Source organism: Helicoverpa zea, chromosome 1 (assembly GCF_022581195.2).
Source record: "Helicoverpa zea isolate HzStark_Cry1AcR chromosome 1, ilHelZeax1.1, whole genome shotgun sequence".
NCBI lineage: Eukaryota > Metazoa > Arthropoda > Insecta > Lepidoptera > Noctuidae > Helicoverpa > Helicoverpa zea.
The window spans coordinates 7,198,392-7,216,916 of record NC_061452.1 but is presented as its reverse complement, the minus strand read 5'-3'; positions in this window follow the sequence as shown (position 1 = coordinate 7,216,916).

Here is an 18,525-nt window from a genome sequence, read left to right as displayed (position 1 = left end):
TTATGTCAAGGGGAAGAGCGTTCCAGAGTTTAATTGCTGATACAGCAAAAGAATTAGCCATAAATCCGGTGCGGTGACATGGAATTTCGAGCAACAAATTCTCAGAGGAACGCAGGTTACGGCTATGAGAACTGCCCAATAACTTAAAATAATTTAGAAGATAATCAGGAGCACAGGGATCGTTGGGTATCATTTACCGTATATTTTATGAATATGTAACTAAGTAATATTTTTACAATCATTGTGACGTCAATAATTTGTATTACATACAACGAAAATATCAACTAAGTACATAGCCATTAGTTAAGAGAGATTGACTTATTACCTGGGTACCTCTTAAACTGGGTATGTCATTTAATACTGCAAAGCCAAACAAGACAACAAAACTAAACGATTAGCAAAAGAAAAACAAGCAAAATCCTATTTGTCTCCATCTTTATGGATGTATTTCAATGAAGTCATAAAAATGTCGAGACTTAACTTGCCAATGGCCGGGTTTACAGCGAAGACATCGAAAGGTCTTCAGACTCGCTGAATTTCATGGGATTAAGGTTGCGGGCTCTTATTTCAATCGATCTAATACCTCGACTCAGCCGCCATTTCCCTACGACTGCGGGGAAAAATTGCACCTACTTTGCCTGATACCTTTATCTTCTTGTGGTGTTCGTAATACGAGATTTGTGTTCGAGACATTTTCGGAGATGTGTTAAACTTGTTTATCGCATGGGAAAATCGTCGACGTTTCAATTCTTATACTTAGCGTCGTAATCGTTTTTTTATTTTAATGTTTTATGATCAGCATGTCGATTCTATAAAATATCACAACTCACTTCGACATCACTCTCACTTCGACTTCGATCTAAAGGTAGAATTCCGTGGACGCGACAATAGTCAACCTTTGAAAATGTATGGCACCGTTGTCGAGGCCCGTGACAGTCGCGCGCGGCCGACGAATTTCGTAAGCTGCTCGCGGCATTGTCAAAAATTTAATTCTGGTTTTACTAAAATTCTATAGATGTTATTAAGCGCTAGACCATGTTGAGAAGCGTACGGCCGCGAGCGGCTCACGAAATTCGTCGTCCGCGCGCGACTGTCGCAGCCCTCGGCAGCGGTGCCATACATTTTCATAGGTTGACTTTTGTCGCGCGCGGCTGCGACAATCGCGACCCACGGAATTCTACCTTAAAGTTTCGTGATTGACATTGTCAAACTACACTAGCGCTTCACTATCGAGCGTGTTGACAAGTTGAACTAAATCAAAGTCGAGATTTTGACAGATTTGTCAAAATCTGTCTATCTATAGGGGAGGTAGGGGAGAGATGGGCAGTTGGGAGACATGATCAAATCAGAATAAAAGGGGGGTCCTTTTATTCTGATTTCTGATCATAGTTTTGTTTTTTTTTAATTGGGTAGTTTACGTTACCGACTGGTAACGGTGTTCATCCATAGACTATCTGTCATTTCTGTGAGTTGTCAAGAACAAACACTCGTAAAAGTACTTAAATATTTTGTTGCGGTTTCGGATCGTTATAAAGAGAAAACTAATGAAAGGTATGTGTATTTTCTATTATTAATTATTGATTGTCAAAATCTCCAGTTACAATTATAGTAAGTCGATGCAATCCACACCTATTATACCTTTAGAAGAGAGTACTACAGCAATAGTTAATGGGCCCCACGTTTTTATTTTAGTCTAATATGACCGGGACCACCTACGTAGGTTGACAGGTAAGTAACTATTTTTTATTTTCTAGTTTTCAGTGCACATAAGATAAAACCGTTTAACTTAAAAGTTTTTTTACCGATTTTTTTTTCATAAACTAAGTCAAAAGTGTCCAATGCTCTCTATGGTAGGGAGGCTTTTCTTCGTCAGTGAAAATTTGTGAGGTTATAAATCTGCGCGAAAAATCCTTTATAGAATCTTGTTTCAGGTACCGTTGCCAACTTGATCTAGAGACTATTATATTTAAAATAGTGTTTAAATAAAGTTCTAAGTGTTTTAAAGTGATTAAGTGCCTACATTTAACGATGGCTAGAATGTTTTTGCTTAAATCTTTATTAGAAGAAGCTCATGCTTTAGATAATTTAGAAAAGCGTCAACAATCTGCTAGAATTCGTAGTTTACCTTTATTAACTCGCGATGATGACTATGTGAGCATATATAGATTGTCAAAGGAGCTAATTGACCAACTGGAGTCTGATTTACTGCCCCTGATAAAGCCCACAAAACGTCGAGGCAAAGGACTTACAACTCGTGTAAAAGTAAGTATTGACACAGTTTATAGTTGAAAAATTGTAATCAAGCACACAATAATAAGAAAAACACTTAGTTCTTAATAAGGAGTATTCCCTTTTTGTGGTTTCCCCGCCAGCTGATATGTTTTCAAAAGCCTCTGTACTTCAGTTATAATATTGGTATTCTCTTAAGCATGAAAATAACCAAATTGGTCTCAATTTTGTTTTCACTAAATCCAGATAAAGTAGGTATTACGTTTTTTATTGATTTATTGTTTCACAGATACTATGTACTTTATCATTCTTGGCTAGTGGCAGTTACCAGAAGGTTATTAAAGAGGGCATCAGAACTTATTTATCGCAACCGTCTGCATCTCGTTGCATAAATGAAGTAGTGGAAGCTCTGAACAATCCGGCCGTAGTAAAAAAATATATAAGGTTTCCTCAAAATCAGCAAGAAAGGCAAATTTTAAAAGAAAGGTTAGTACCTAGATATAATATAATTTTAATATTATTATAATTAAACTGACCCTTTTATTTTTACAGTTGATCATGTTAGTGATTATTGTAAATTACAGGTTCTACAAAAGGTTTGGGTTTCCAGCCACCATAGGCTGTATTGATGGCACTCTGGTGGCAATGAAGAGACCAGCAGAGAACGAAGAACGGTTTTACTGCCGCAAAGGCTACCATGCAAGAAATGTGCAATTGGTAAAATGGATTTCAATGTTGTAATCAATTATAATTAGGTATAATAGAGTCATTGTAATTTATTTCTTTTTCAGATAACAGATGCAGATTTAAATATTTTACACGTGGATCCCACATATGGAGGAGCTACTCACGATAGCTTCATTTTTAATTATAGTGCTATCAAAGACCATTTAGAGGCATTAACAAATGCTGGTGAAGAAGTAGTTTTGCTCGGTAAGTAGATCCTTTCCTGACCCTGCTTCAGAATATAAGCCTAATTACTAAGTATAAAAACTACATAGTTATTTTTTTTTCAGGTGATTCAGGATATGCTCAGCGTGCCTACCTCATGACGCCAATTAGTGGCGCTGAAGAGAATTCCCCTGAAGCTTATTACAATAAGCGTCATTCAACTGCTCGCAACTCAGTTGAGAGAACAATAGGCCTCCTAAAAGGACGATTTAGGTGCTTATTAGTACACAGAGTACTCGACTACCATCCAGATGTAGTTGCAAAAATAGTAATTGCATGTTGTGTTTTGCACAACATGTGCAATCGCGCGGGAATTCCGGCAATCTCTATTTCCGAGGAAGAAAGAGTAGAAGAGCTTGAAATAATTGCTGAAGCAACAAGGAGGCAAACTAGAGATTTACCATCCAACGCCGATTTAGCTTTAGGTCAATTACGAAGGCGAAACTTCGTGAATGGGCTTTGGCGTTCACGTCATAATTAATGGGTGCTAATTAAATAGACTTCTTTTTATTATCATTATTCGGCCCAAAAATGTATGTTGGCTTCTAAATTACTAAGTCAGCCACAATTAACTATGCCGGATTGCTGAACCAGAGGTCTTGGGTTCGATTCCCGGTTCGGTCGACATTTGTGTGATGAGCATGCTTGTTGGCCGTGGTCTGGGTGTGACAATATGTATCTATACTAATATTATAAAGAGGAAAACTTTGTTTGTTTGGTTGTAATGGATAAACTCAAAAACTACTGGACCAATTTTAAATATTCTTTCAATAATCTTAGCTGATGTTTATTTTGTTTTGATTGAAAAAAATAAAAAAATAAACTTATGTAAATTAGCTTATTTATTGTTCAACCACCTATAAACAAACGGGGTGAGCTAAATAAAACCGTTTAAATATCTCGTAATGTTGAAACTGATTGTAATTTTTAGGAAAGCTCTTTCATTATATCTAGCCGAATATAAGAAATGGCAATAAAAGTTGATAATGATCTGTAAAATCTGATTTTTTATGCAATAAATTGTGAAAAAGTGCCCATCCCTCCCCTACCTCCCCTAAAGTATGAAATGACATTACGAATCGAAGTGAAATGCGAGTTGTTGATCGAGTTTTATAGAATCCCAGTACAGTAGAAAATATTGAAACTATGATTAATCAATGTTTTGAAAGGTTCTCAATAGCTTATTTTAACAGGATTAGATGACGAAAAGACAGCATATTATTATCAATAGCTTTGTGCTGTTAACACCATCTTCACATAATACACACACTTATACATATTACCTACTTAATTGAAACTTTTCTAAATAATATAAGCCAGATGAAAGTGACTATCCCATTTCAATAGGCTGTCCATACAGACTAAAAATATCCATTTAAGAAATATGGAAACCCTCGCAGACTTTTGTTAAGTAGCGTGATATATTGCCATTTCCGCGATCGCTACTTCATCGATCTTATTATGTGGAAACTATTCATTGATCGTAAAGGGTTTCCTTTATAATATATTTCAAGAGTAAAACACACCACTACGACGCGGCCTGAAGGATTATCCACTTTCCTGAGATGGATTTTCTCCGAACCTTTCCGTGAAGGTATAAAATCTGTCTGCTTTTCCTTAAGCAGCAATTTCTGAACTTGTTTTATTATGTAACTCATTTTCAAGAAAAGTTTTCTTTGTCTGGGAAATGTAAGTAATGAAGTACCTAACAATGTAATGCGCTTCTTTGTGTTACTTAACTACTACTATTATAAACTTATATTGGCTTTAAAGCTTAAACAATTAAGTTATTAGAAGAACATAAATCACAAAGTCTTTTAACTTGTCCATAAAAGTTTAGATAAGATTTTATTGCGGCGTGAATCCGAGTTTATTCTGTGTAGTGAAAAGGCTTCACACGGGCTGCCGGTCGGAAGCTATTCAATCTAGGCGCAGGCAAATTGTGTGGATAGGTCGGAAATGTGCGGCGGAGCGACCAATGGTCGGGGAGCTCTGAGACCGCAGTCCGCGGGCCACAAGCCTGTCATCCCCCATATTCTGTTGCATAAAAAATGCCATAACAAGTGTGTTTGAAGATCGTGTTCTTGTAAATGCTCCGCAGCTACAAAAAACTGACGTAGCTAACTTACTCAGCCAACGTAACACGGTGTCTAACTAGTCAACCATCCAATTTCTTTCATTTATAAATGTTTGTATGTATCCGACATGATAGTTACATTGTTAGTGGATATTCATTATTGTACTTAATACAATGATACCACAGTCACCGTCGAAAAGAAAAATGAAACACAAAGCATTCTTACCATGATAAGGGGTTAAAGTTAAATTGCTAGTTTAAGTTTGCTTGATCCGGTTTCAAGTTAAATCTCAACTACCTTTATGGGCCGAATACGGGTGAGTAGTATGTACCTACTAACAATTTTTTTATTGGATAACAACAACTAAGCAATCACTCAAGTACTTACGAGTAGATAGTACATAAAACTGGTCCATTTAATCATGTACGTAAATGAACCATTATAACATAAATTTTCACATGCTTATTACATAAATATGTAACTGTTAAATATGATACAAACCGCAATATACGTACCTATTTACCTATTTATAGGAGAGTACAACTGTAATTTCACGTAGTGAAATCCATTGTTAATAATGACGCCTATAATCTAATAATACGTGCTAATGTGAATATCATGCAGATCATGACTAATTGCCACGGCACCGTATTTAATCATATTCCGTGTACTGATTACGGCTTTATTACTTTTCAATTGAATGCGAGGAAAATCATTAATGAGTTTTTGGGATTTGACGATTATTATAATATATTCTGATAGGATTAAAGAATGACGGGTGGAAAACATAAAAGATGACAAAAAGACGCGTTTGAAGCAAAGTAGGATATAATTGGTTTAAAGCTTAATTTGTCATCGTATTGTTAGCATAGCTAATTACGTAAGTGGATAAGCCTCCTTATCAGGCCTTATTCAATAGGTTAATTAATTGCAGTTCCGTCTGAACTTATTTAATTACGGCTCACGGCCAGCTGCAAGTTTATTTCCGCATGAACTCTCCAGCATCCACTAGTCTTTCGCCAATTACCCACCTACTTACTTTGTGTCTGCCCTTCTTTCTTGCTTATTTCACTTCGCCTTTGGCTCAGATAAGAGCAATGAGATTCTCTTTGGAGTAAGTGCATGCAGCTGACAATAGACGCTACCTGGAAGCGGGTTTTTAATGTTTCTAAGAAAAAATATCAGAGGACTTCACTTTTCTAATTAACGGGTTATTATGTACTAAGGATGAGGCGGCCATTAACACTTTGTAGTTTTATTGTTTTAACCTTGCTCTTATGTATAGCTGCATGATTCTTTGAGATTTAGGTAAGTATGGTATGGCCATGTTAAGGTATTTTTTTTATGAAACAATATTTATGTAAAACAAATAACGGTGCTTTATTACCATTTTATAAAAGTACCTACTTAAAATACCGAATAAATAAGTTTTACGTTTACCGTTCATTTTCAGCACAACAAGGCAACAAATAGGAAAATAAGTCGAAAGATGGCGGAATGATAGAACACATCTGCATCTGGTTGTCGGCACAATGTTGTGAAAATGAGGATTCAGCAGGTTTTACTTTGAATCAACTTACTGGATTTTGAACAATTTTATACACTAGCTTAACAAAGTACATGCTAGACGAAAGTCTCTACTACCGTTTGTGTTTTAAATACAAACAAAGCACTAAAACGTATTTGCTAAAACTCTAATAATGATTGACAAGGATTAAGTACGCATCTATTACGGTACTGAATGAACTTACATAGGAAAGCGTTCATACTATTACAAAGTTGAACATTTTCCAATTTCCGCCGCATGAAATATTATGAATACTCTTCGATGCTTGCACTGAAGGCGCACTTGAAACAGGAAATATCAAATAAGTCGCTTACGTAGAACCAATAAATTGCTCTGAAATACATGATTTATTTCTGAAGCAGTGAACAAGAAAACATATGATATTTTATAATAAGACGATGATACTACAAGCTTAGTTACCGTTGGCTAAATATCGGGTACCTAAATGATACATCAAAAGCCAGCTTTGCTTACGAAAATATTTTTTTATCAATATAAATATCACGATTTAGTAGAAGCAATAAGGATCGATAGACATATTCTCAGTCGTACCTAATTACTTGATTAATTAGTAGAGGCCTCATTAATGATTATCGAGTGAGGCTGGGGCAAATTGTATTTTCCAGTAAATAAATTAATTGTTTCTCGGCGGCCTCGGATTAGCGCTCTCGGCGCCTCGCTCGCCATGTGAACGTTTTTCTTATTATTTCTCCCGGGACACTCGCAACTATTAATCTTGTTTAATGCGAAAATGTGCTGCTTCGTAATTTGCACATTCCCCTAATGCAACTTCGAAACTAATTGAAAAACTAGTCTACTGTTTGACTAATGCGAGTGCAACGTAAGCTTATGCTAAAACTGACCGTTACTGTTGTGATTTCATATGCTTATTCCACTTCTCTACTTAAAATATTCAAATTGAACAACACTTCTGGTGTAGATGCGCTAATGGACTCTTTTAGGTTTCGAGACAACAATGGAAGAGTGTCTTTACATATAATGGTACCTAAGAATACAAAGGAATATCAAATGCTCACTTATTTCCCTCGTTCGTAAGCCTTAAAACCTTTTATTGTATTAATAGGTCGCGTGTATCACGCGTCGGTCGGCACACACAACGACATAATCATTAAAGCTTGTTAATAATCAACCAGGGTTCACCTCTAGAATCGGTCGCTGCCACCAACTCACTTACATCTGTTTATATTAAGACCCTGGAAACGCTTGAATAATTAAACACCATGATTACACAATCAGACCGAACACAAACCGAGTTGCTATTAGTCGTATGGTCCCCAGGTAGAGTAATAGACATCTCCATTGCCTCCCTTGGGTCGTCAAGTGTAATAAAGCAGAAGACAGTGTACCTAACCTGTAATGTGGTTGTTGTCAATCCCGCTTTGGTAGACAATCTAAACGTGTTATTCAATTTTGAGTCTTTTCTTCTTTGAAAAAGTTCAAGTCAAGAAGCCTCTTTACAATGAACCCGTTACCTAATAAGTAGTTTCTGTCCGTCGTAAGTAGTTCGACGTCTGGCGAGCACGTTGCATTAATAAGTACGAAGCGACCTCATCATCAGAGCCTCGGTTTTAATATAGCGAGTTTCAGCACGTCTTTCAAACTGCACCTACATGAAAGAGATAGCTTACATTAAAGACTTTTTGGAGTTCAACGTACGGCACACATGTGAGCGGAGGTGGATCTACCGTAGTGGACTGTGGGCCCACAAGCAAAATTTACTTGTGACGCCACACTTCTTCTTTTTTTTGGTACCTACTAAGCATCCCTCTCTATGTTCAGACCTCTTATTAACTCCCTTATATACTTGCTTATGTACAACCCCATGTACTCCTTTGTGTACCCTATTATGTGCTACCTCATATTTACTTCCTTATATACTGTCCCTATTTATACCATATGCCCTTCTTATTGTAGCTACGTGAATTTTCAGCCATGTATGTGCCCAGATACGTCCCCACGTGTGAGCTTTATTAAGTGAAATAAAAGCCTCACCGCGGTCAAGGCTGCCGGTGACACGAACAACAGTGTCGACGTGAATATGAGAACCGACGGATAGATAATGGAAAAGCCTACACTTGACTGGTTTTATTATACAAGACTGAAAATCTTTCCAGACTGATGTATCAAATAACATGAATATTTCTTACTCATAGATATCTAAATCGAAATCAAGGTAGAAGAAGTTTTTTAGGAAGACATCCTATGGGTTATATATGTACTTTTGCTGAATAAATAAACTCAAAAACGATACAAGATATAGGAACAACTACCGAAATTAATAGGGCCTTATTGAAGAAATAGGTCATCTTGTTTATTTTTTGCATCATCTGTAACTATAAAAGACATACCAACTTCAGTCAAACACATATTTAGATTGATATCACAAAAACCCCCTGGTGATATTTCAAACAGTACATATTTACAATGTCAATGTACGCATCCAACGGAGTCATTTGTGAGACGAAATTAAATCGTACAGATTAGGCCTCAGAGAAGATAGAGGCTTAGGTCATATATGGGTCAATAGAAAGTTCAATCTCCTCTCCGCGAACGTGCCCAATAAGGCTAGATTTATTTGAAAATTGCACCATTTATAAGATTGGAGAGAAAGCTTGAATATTTTACGATTTTTTTTCGTATAATGTGAGATTTTTTATCATGTCTGAGTGATAAATAAACAGATTAAAGCAATGCGCCATGCACTGGTGCGATGTAGTTAATGTGGTTATGCAAAGGTAATCGACCCTTAGGAATTGAACAACCCTGCGACATTGGCGCTCCGTCGCTCTGCGGAGTGTGTCGACCTGGCGGCGTAGGACTTCGTCCGCTTCACTCGTCCTCCCAATATGACTAGTGAGTAGGGACACCACATTTTCTATTTTGCAGGATTAAGCTTTTCAGATCATAAAAATAATGAAATTATTTCGTATAATGAACATTACGAATAAATAAGATATATATCAATATTTGTGTAAAACCCGTAACATGGAATAAAAAAATCCACATACCTATTTATCTATTTATGTTAACAATCCAGTAATAATAAGCATGACTCACAGTGGGTGGTTAACGAATAATAATTTCAAAACACAAATTACTGTATATTTTTTCCTGTCCCATTTATCTAACGATACAGCTTATATAGAAATACATAGTTAAAACGCGATTTTTATTGTAGGTAATGTCCTAAGTTTTAGGTCTGAGTATATGGTGTCCCGAGTGGCGTCTCCGCCCGCCGTCGACGCAGGGCGGCGAGGGCGCACCGTCCAACCACTGCAGCATCAAATCATTCACTGTTCTCGCTGAATATCATTATTAAAAGCCGCATTTTATGTTCCCAATTATTCCTTAATCCTGCTGCGCTGTTAAAAGTTCAAAATAACTGTATTTTTTTACAGACTTTCGAATCTATGAAAGGTTGGATTCTATTAGGTTAGCCACCACTTTTCAGTTTTTGTATTTTTTTGTTTAAAAGTGGATGTTCGTGGGAGTCACAATAGTTGAACAATGTGTTTCACATTTCCAATTTTTTTAAACATCAGTTTTTCCTGAGCATATTAACTAAACTTTTAAAAGAAGTTTTAACAAACTATGTAGTACGAGTATTCTGTGGTTTTAATGACAAACTTACACAAGTAAAGATCCACCATATAATTGAATGGGATACATGAAACTGTACTCTAATTATGATGAATGCGGTGTAACTAACCCTATAAATTACGACTCTGCCTACCTTTGGAGCTTAAATGCTATGTACTTTGGGGAACCAGCAACAAATAATAATACGTAATACTCAGGAAAACCCATGTAATTTCTCAAACGGCAATTTAAACACCTTCTGAGCTCATGGGAAAGTGATGTGAACAAATTACGTAAATGTATGTTTAGTATTACGGTGGGGAAATTGAATCCTAGGGGAGTTTGCAACCCACGCTCTAAGGTTTTTTAAAACCGATTGTTATGCGTTAGAGTAGATTATAGCCATCTGATATTATGAAATGGTTATGAATAACAGAATCAGTGTTTATATTATAGACCTAATTAATAATTATAATTTATGAATGTTTTTGTTTGAGGCTGATAAACCGATCTAATTGAGTAATTTATACTTTTATGTTTTACTTTTACATATTATGTTTTATTACATATTATGTTTTATTTTATGTTTTATATTTTATGTTTTACATATTATAAAATAATATAATAGGTCAGGCAAGTACCAATGCAACTTTTCTAAGTTTGTATGTACTTTCTAAGTATATCTTAGACACCAATGACTGTGTTTCGGATGGCACGTTAAACTGTAGGTCCCGGCTGTCATTGAACATCGTTGGCAGTCGTTACGGGTAGTCAGAAGCCAGTAAGTCTGACACCAGTCTAACCAAGGGGTATCGGGTTGCCCGGGTAACTGGGTTGAGGAGGTCAGATAGGCAGTCGCTTCTTGTAAAGCACTGGTACTCAGCTGAATCCGGTTAGACTGGAAGCCGACCCCAACATAGTTTGGAAAAAAGGCTCGGAGGATGATATAAAATAATGATTAGCATGGCACAATACAACTGGTAAATCACAGTTATTTAATTTATAATATCAACTTTAACAAATTCATTATGTTACAATTAAAACTATAGATTCACTGCAAAAATATCTATCCTTTCATGTCCTTCATTGAATCATTCCAACTGAACATTTGCTATTTTTTAATAAATTTTGTTACCCAACTAAAAATATAGTTGCTGAAAACTGTTCGGTTCATCGACCTCTTTCATTTGTACGCGTAAACATTTCGTTGTGTTAGTTACGCACACCCTTCCTTATGGGGGCGAAAATAGTCATAAAACAGAGACAATTTTTTTTTTCACTCGCTGTTGGGCGAGACAGACTCTCTGCCGAGGTGTGCTAGCCCCGAGGCCTTTGATAACTCATGAAAAATTCAAGTGCTCCCGACAATATCTACAGATACCTATGTATAAGTTTCACAGGCGGAAGAGTTATACAGTTACAGAGCTTAAAAGTTTACTTGGTTGATAACGAGGAGTTCTGAGTGAAATATTTTAATTGGGAGTTAGCATTTTATGGTGGTTGGCTATTTATAACCAAAATGGTTTTAACAAATAACACAATTTGTTTGTCTGTGCGTAAAGGGCGCAGCAAGTAAGTACTCGATAAAGAAGGATTTTACATAATGGATTGCTCACCGCTTGGGGAAACTTTATGAAACAGTTATTTAGGAAAAAATTACTGACATAGTAACGAGAATGAGAATCGCTACGTTAATGTTGATTAGGTTATAAAAGTACTACAAAATTATTATGATGCCATATCTTACTACTACATTCACTCTATTACACAAGCCGAATGTACACAAGCCGAATGTCAAGAGCTTTTTCTAGCTTAACGTGTTCGTTAAGCTCAGCAAGGCTTCAGATGATAGTACTTATCAAACTAGAATTGTGTAACTTGCAATTTTGATTTATAACCTGGTAACACTAGACCAGTCCTTCACAACACTTGCTTAAAACAGTGTTGTAATCATTGTCACATTTCACAGATCATTTTTATAATAATCTGAAATCTCAAATTGGTACTCGCATCACAAATATCAATTTCAAGATTTACCCGAATCGTTTGTAACAAATTCTCAATTTCTTACGTTAGGGGAGTATGTTTATTCTAATAAAAGTCATGCAATCTCAGCGCCCCACACAGATAGCGCAGATATATTGCCTTCATATCTGCCACGAGCAGTAAATTGCCGAAAAAATGTCGGTGATCCCTCGTACATAATAAACTAATACATATTTCATCAACTACAACATAGATGCTTCTTGCTAGCATTTACTTATTCGGGAAAAATATGTGCGAATGAGGAAACATCGTGAAACACAAATGCTGTTTTTATGTACGCGACTAATCTACATAGACGAACAAATATGTCTCGATTCCACCACCGGCATTCCCAAATGTAATCAGTCAGGCTTGAGTATATACTCTAAGGGAATTTCTATGTAAATTGTTTTACCAGACCGCGAAATGATTGGCATCAAATTGACATTTCTGCGGAATACAGATCGAGTTGCTACCTAGTCATAGAACCTAGATTTGTTGGGTATTATTAACAGTGTATTGGCACGTTAAATGGTGGGGCGGCTTTCGCGTGAACGTCTTCGGCATTCGTAACGGGTAGTGCGAAGCCAGAAAGTCTGGCAACCAGTCTTACGTACCCACGGGGCCTAGGAGACCCAGGATTAGGCATTCGCTTATTAGTCCATGTAAAACACTGATACTAAGCTGCATCTGGGAGGACTGAAGCCGACCCCAACAGGTTGGAAAAAGGCCAGGCTGATTATGATTAACAATGTATTAGCAAAAGATTTAATAAATCTACAACGTATAGGTAAACTTATTGTGAACATCTACAATCTTCCTTACATCACCCACTTGAATAAGAATGCTAATCCAATCCAGAAATCCCTCCTCGGGACGTCATGAATAGCTTCGTATAAAATGTTCTCTACGTACGTGATCGGCATTTACACAATATCGTTTCATCGCATAAAATCATTTGAAGCATACATTTAACAATAATGTTTCACATAATTTCTGTATCAATAGTTGTAGTTGGTATTGAATATTGTTTTGGGCACGCATAAATAGAAATGTATCGTGAAACACCTGGGTAACGGATGTACTCGTATATTCATCAAGTAGAATTTCTGTTTCCATTTCATTATCCGGGTTCTCAGTGGGCGTAAATAAGACTGGATGTAAATCATGTCATTAAAGGCGGCTGCGATCGGCCCTCGGCCCGCTTCTAATTGAAAATAAATCTCATTAGTTGAGAGGTTGGCAGAAGCGCATTTTATATTTACTTGCTCTCGGTTAATATACCTGAGATTTCGGATTTACTCTTGTAAAATTTTAATATTATGTTTATATCTTTTTATTGTTTAAAAATGTGGAATAATATTACTGATTACAGAATTTGTAATATTGAGGAATATTTAGCCTAGCTTAGCGTGATAATTGTTAGATTCTGGTGAATTTAGGTTCTAATTCATCAGAATTAAAATCCCTGTTAGCATATATAAAAAAACACTTCTCATTAATTGAACATGTAATATGTAGAGGAACTTGTCCTATTATTCTAGCCTCTACCGTTATGGAACACATGATTACACATCCATTGGAAATGCATGAGATCAATAAAATGCGTAAGTAATACTGGACACGATCCAGTAGCGTTCTACGAATGGTAAAAATAACACGAAGATACCGAACACAATGCCAATAGAGAAATAAAAAGATTTTGTAACTAGTTGAGCTACCTATTCCTGTGTGCGAAAGATAAGGGTCATAAATGAACTCCGATAGTAACGGTTGAAACAAAGGCTGGAGAGCGCAATGTTTGCCCTGACTCAGATACCCCGGAGAGAATGGAATGAAATGGGGCCGAGCGAAAACTATGTTGGCTAGGGCATGCAATACCGGTTAACCGGTTTCGTTTTTACCGGTAAATCGCCCATTTTTGCGAGTTTTAAATTACCGGTAAAAATAATACGAAACCGGTAATTTACCGGTTTTTACGTTTTTCTGATAAAATATAGCAATTGTTCATTTAACGTCAAATCTTTGTTATGTAGCCTGAATATAATGTAATGTTGCATACATTACGTATTGTAAGAGTGTTAAACTTGGTGTTTTTTAGGAAAGTAAACTTGTGTGTCCTTAACTATCTCTAGGTTAGATACAAATCTTCTTTCTCATCTTAATTTATAAAATCTAAACAAATTGTATTCATTCGGTTATTCTGTTTTTCCTCATAGCTGTCAGCTCATAATAGGTACAAAGTAGCTAATGCTTATTTTACCTACTCTATGACCTTACTGAGCAAGAGCTTTTACTTCACCACCTTGCGGACAGCTCTGAGGACACGGTGGAGCACACAGTCCAGGTGTGCACTGCTTGGGAAGGGTACCGCCGTGTTGTCGTCGAGGCAATAGGCAGCGGCGACCTTTCGCGTCCTTCCCTGGTTCAAGCCATGGTCCGGAGCTTGAGGGAATGAGAAGCCGTCGTCTCCTTCTGGAAGCAGTCATGCTCGAGAAGGAGATGGCGGAGCGACTGCGAGTAGCACCTCTCATCCCAGCCGCTGTAGTGGACCAGGAAGACACCACGGGCACCAAGGGTCGAGAGACGACTCCCGGCCACCATAGGCGTCGGTCTGTGGGCTTTGAGTTCGGGTGGCTCATCGTTCCACCGTCTGCATAGACAACAGACCCGTGTCAGCGGCGCGCGTTGTTCCACGGGCTCCTCAGGGAGATGTCAGCAAACCCAGTGGGACCCAGCAGGGCCAAGGCCTGCCGGGGCTGCGGGATTGTTCGAAAGAGTTACCGCGACCCTGGTCCATAAAACGCCTACTAAAAAACATGGGTTTTAGACAGAAAGAGTCTGTCGTTTGATGATTTAACATAAAAAAGGGCTTTCACCTCAATTAAAAATATATTTTTTTACAGTAATTCTTAACGTTTATCCCATCTTATGACGGGGTCGGCTTTCCGTATCTTCCTTCTTCCACTTCGCTCTATCCTCCTGAATAGACATCTTCCTCTTCGAGTTCGCAGATTTTCATGTCATTCATTACGACACTCAACCACCACGGTTTCGGCCTGCCTTTGCGCCTTTGACAGGGTATATTGAGATTGAGTATCACATTCACACTACCGATGTCCTCAGGTGTCACTCCTTTTTACATGTCCGTACCATCGCAGCCGTTTCTCTTGCATTTTGTCGGCGACATCGCGTACGGATGGTACTGACATGTTTTTTGTTACGGCCCACGTCACAAAAAACGTTTACCACCTTATACTTTGCATATTTATTTAGTTTTTGCTTTAAGACTACTCAATCTTATTGTTATAATATCACATTAAAAAAAAAATACAAAAATTACCGTTTTACCGGTTTACCGGTAAAAATATTTTTATTACCGATTTTTTACCGGTAATTTTTGTTTTACCGAAATTGCATGCCCTAATGTTGGCACAGTTTATTCCGCGAAAAAAGCTGCAGTTATTCAAATATTCGCTTATCATAATTATTTGAATGCATATAATGATGAAGATGGAAGTAATAAGTTATTCTGGCATGAAATTGTTTTGCTTCAGCGGGCAACTGTCAAACACTGAAGATGACTACTGCAGAGCCTTATTGGATGACTGGACAATAGATGACACAGATCTCGACTTCGAAGTGACGAGCGATCGTTGATCTTAAAATTTTTATACCTAACAATATAGATACATAAATAAAAATGTAGTGCATAAGTACCGACCCTGTACCAGTATTAGGTGCATAGACTAGAACTAAAATCAATTTATAACGGTTCAGGCAGAAGGTTGAAGTATTTTATTCCACTTTGTAACCTGAATAGCTGTTGTTCCAATTTATTATGACCTCGTGCTCGTTTGTAAACAATTGGTACCTACTTATCAACAATTCTTTATGCACATTACAATCCTCCTAGTTAACTTATTAGCCGTAAGTAACTTTGTAATTTACTCGAGACTTGAAAAATACCTGCTTAAGCACTATCCCCAGCGGGGCCCAGCAGGGCCAAGGCCTGCCGGGGCTGCGGGTTGTTCGAAAGAGATACCGCGGCCCTGGTACATAAAAGGCCTATGACGGAACACGACGGTTTTTAGTCAGTAAGAGTCTGCTGACACTCCCTCACCGCTGCTAACCCACAGCGGGAGGGGTCATTTGATGATTTTTGACGTCGGAAAAAAAAAGCACTATAGGTACACTGTGAGTTCAGATATGTATGTATTCGTTTATAGATGTATATCTACAGTGTACATAACAAAGTAAAGTGCAAAAAATGGCCTCCCTATCAACAGTGAAGCAAAAATATACAGGAGGCATATTGTATGTGTACCTCCGTCAATACCTCGAAGGTAGCCGGCCGATCCGTATTAATATTTAACGTGGATAGGGAACCCCTCCCAACGAGACATTAATGTCAGGATAGCGTGAGAACCATCACCTGCTGGAAAACTGGGTAAAAGCTTAAAAATATATCGCATTATAATTACATCATTACATACATTCATTCAAAATAGTCTACAGTGGGAACAATTAAAGTTGCTTTGGCTTCAAATTTATTCGGAATACGGTAAAATCGAGCTGTTGCGATATAAGACTTACGTTTGCAACTTCCACATCACTCCAAACTACATTCAACAGAAAAACGATAACTCCGTCTCTCAGAAATATAGCTACGTATTAAAGTGAGTCGAGTTTCAACGCAACAACATTCACTTCAATTTTTCATTTCAGTGCAGATAAATAAACGGCTCGAGCGCCGACCACCTGCCTGACGAGTTTTTCACTATATACTATCAATGTGCTCTTTTTTTTCATCCATTTTCTTTCTTTTCATCTTAATGCGGATATCTTTGAAACTAGATTTTAAAGGGCTTTGCGTAAACAAACTGCGAATTTAAGAGTAAAATCACAGATTACTATAATAGTTACTTGGTAAAATAGCGAAATTATTGGAGAGTAAATAAACTTTATTTCACCGTGCTACGTTCTAGTTCAAATGAAAATTCTTGGGGTTTGAAATTGAGGTAGAAAGAAAATATATAAAGCATCCGATAGACGAAGGCTTCCGGACTGGAGCCCCGTCTGAGTTTTTATTAAGTTGAACTTGTTGAATCGCCACCGCCATCCTGGGAGCTAGAAGCTTACTGAAAACCTACCGCATTTCTAAGTTAAATATACGATTCAAAAACTTTGCAGCAGCGTCGCATAAACCATCGACAGGATTATTATAAAATGCGCTATTACCCGCAGGCCTTTAATTGAAGATTAAGTAAAGGAAACTGAACAAAGGGAAATAATACCTCGTAAGATTATATAAATTTCCCTCAAAAGAATACAATTTTCCAAATTACCTAAACTTTGCCGAACAGCAATTTCAACAGCAATACAAAGATAAAATAAATTTGCGTGTAACGTTATTCTGCATTTATATGCATCCAATAAGATGTTAAATGGTGTTATTAGCCAGTTTGTAATCAGCGAGGAGGGTCTGGAGAGAAATCTCATTAAAGGCAAATAGGAAGCGAAGCGGCGCGACGCTAGACGGGGATGAAGCGCCGACGCAACTATTACTAACCCCTCGGAAAAATTGTTTAAGCCATAACTATCTGCATATAGACATAACTATGGTTTAAACTCTAATGAATATTCAACATCTTAACTATCTGTTCATATAGATATAGAACATGATTCCTATAAAAGATAGAGTTTCCTTCGACATTTGCATGATCTCTTAAATACTAAGATATAATTTATAAAACAGATATACATACCTACTATGCATTGTGCCCATGACTGAATTGTGCGCCTATGAATGTGCCTTAGCACACAGAATAAAGTTGCTGAAATGATGAGCATGTTTTAGCTACACCTTTTCAAAATAACATTGTAAGATTTCGGAAGTAGGGTGCAATTGTCTTTACAGGTGTGGGAATGTCAGACAGGGACTACAAAAAATGAATACGACCAATAAATCCATCAAAAACAAACCTGGCTTGAGACTATCGAAACTCTTCATAGACAATGACATAAAGTTATAAACTGAAAAGAAGCTTAAATCTTTTCAGTCATCAAGAACAT